The 1,221-nt window shown below is 35.2% G+C and overlaps 1 long non-coding RNA gene across 1 annotated transcript; it reads right to left on the bottom strand.

Annotated features, from left to right (window-relative positions):
- Positions 1-477: 477 nt before the first annotated feature.
- On the bottom strand, positions 478-900 carry LOC141359289 (uncharacterized). The gene is made up of 2 exons (XR_012365700.1): positions 783-900; positions 478-609 (listed from the first exon to the last, which is right to left on the bottom strand). It is a non-coding gene; the product is annotated as an uncharacterized lncRNA (long non-coding RNA).
- Between the last annotated feature and the right edge of the window lie 321 nt (positions 901-1,221).

The following is a 1,221-nucleotide window of genomic DNA, read 5'->3' as shown; positions in this document are numbered from 1 at the left end:
ACAGGGTACCTATTGTACTATTACGTGGTATTTATGACTTATGTCTATGGGTAATATGGTCTATGTGTAATATGTTTTTTTTTCATATATGCTACTTACCTGATGAAGTGTATTTCATAGCCTACAGTTGATGTCTACAAGCCACGTCGGCAAATAAAATATAACACACAATAAAAATAATAGCAACTTGTACCTCTTTGATCTGTATATGTATACAGGAGTTACCAGGTAACTCTTATATTTGCGCGCTGTAAATTAAAGTGGTGATTATTCCCCGCTTGTTCTGTGTATGTACCAGGTAACTCTCATATTTGCGGGCTGTAAACTAAAGTGGTGCTTTGTTCACCTCTTGTTATAAATGTTATAGGGTAAATACCATAAACATACAGAATATTGTTATTTTTATTTTAAAACAACTTATTTCAAAACCTCTTTAAAACACTATAATTAAGCCAACATAATAAAGCCAACACTTAATTTTTATTATCACATAACTTTTATTTCAAATAAAAAGTCATGACAATTTTTCGTTGTTTTTGCGGCTGGCTTCCTCTGTTGGTGTTCTTGTCCACTCGGATGATGAGTTGATGTCGTCTCACAAATGCTGTTCTGCATTACATATAAAAAACATAAATGAAAGTCTTCAGTAAATGTTTCTTCACTGCGCCTTGACAGAAACAGAGTTTTCTGAGCCAGTTAATAACTTGTGCTAGCTAACCGGCAACTTTCTTGAAAAAACATTGTTTGAAATGCTTGAGTCATGTATTAACAAAACCAGTCACCTTATCCAGCATGCGGATCCTGATCACATCACTCGCAGCCGTACTCCACAGTGTAGAAAGTTTTTAAAACCTCTTAAAGAAATTTCACACAAGGATCGCGTTCCAGCAAACCTCCTGCAGACGGTCGCACGCTCTACACCTGCACAGTAGCCTACGCATGTAGTCGTCTTTTGCTTTAGCGGGAGCTGATATCTGCTGTTGTTTCATTCTGGTTTGCCATTGCATAAATTATATTTGGCTAAAATACTTGTGTTTACACATGTTGCAAAGTTTTATTCTACCAATGATAATTGTATGTTAAAAGTGTTCACCTATTCAAAATAAACAAATAGCGTGCTGCTTTGTGGTCATTATTGTGTCATTTGAAATAAAAGTAAATAAATTGCAAAGCACCACTTCAAATATGTCCGCAAATGTAAGAGTTTCCTGGTAAATAGGA

This window comes from Misgurnus anguillicaudatus, chromosome 23, assembly GCF_027580225.2.
Source record: "Misgurnus anguillicaudatus chromosome 23, ASM2758022v2, whole genome shotgun sequence".
In the NCBI taxonomy this organism is placed as follows: Eukaryota; Metazoa; Chordata; class Actinopteri; order Cypriniformes; family Cobitidae; genus Misgurnus; species Misgurnus anguillicaudatus.
Note: the sequence above shows the minus strand (reverse complement) of the source record. Positions and strands in the feature narration are given on the sequence as shown.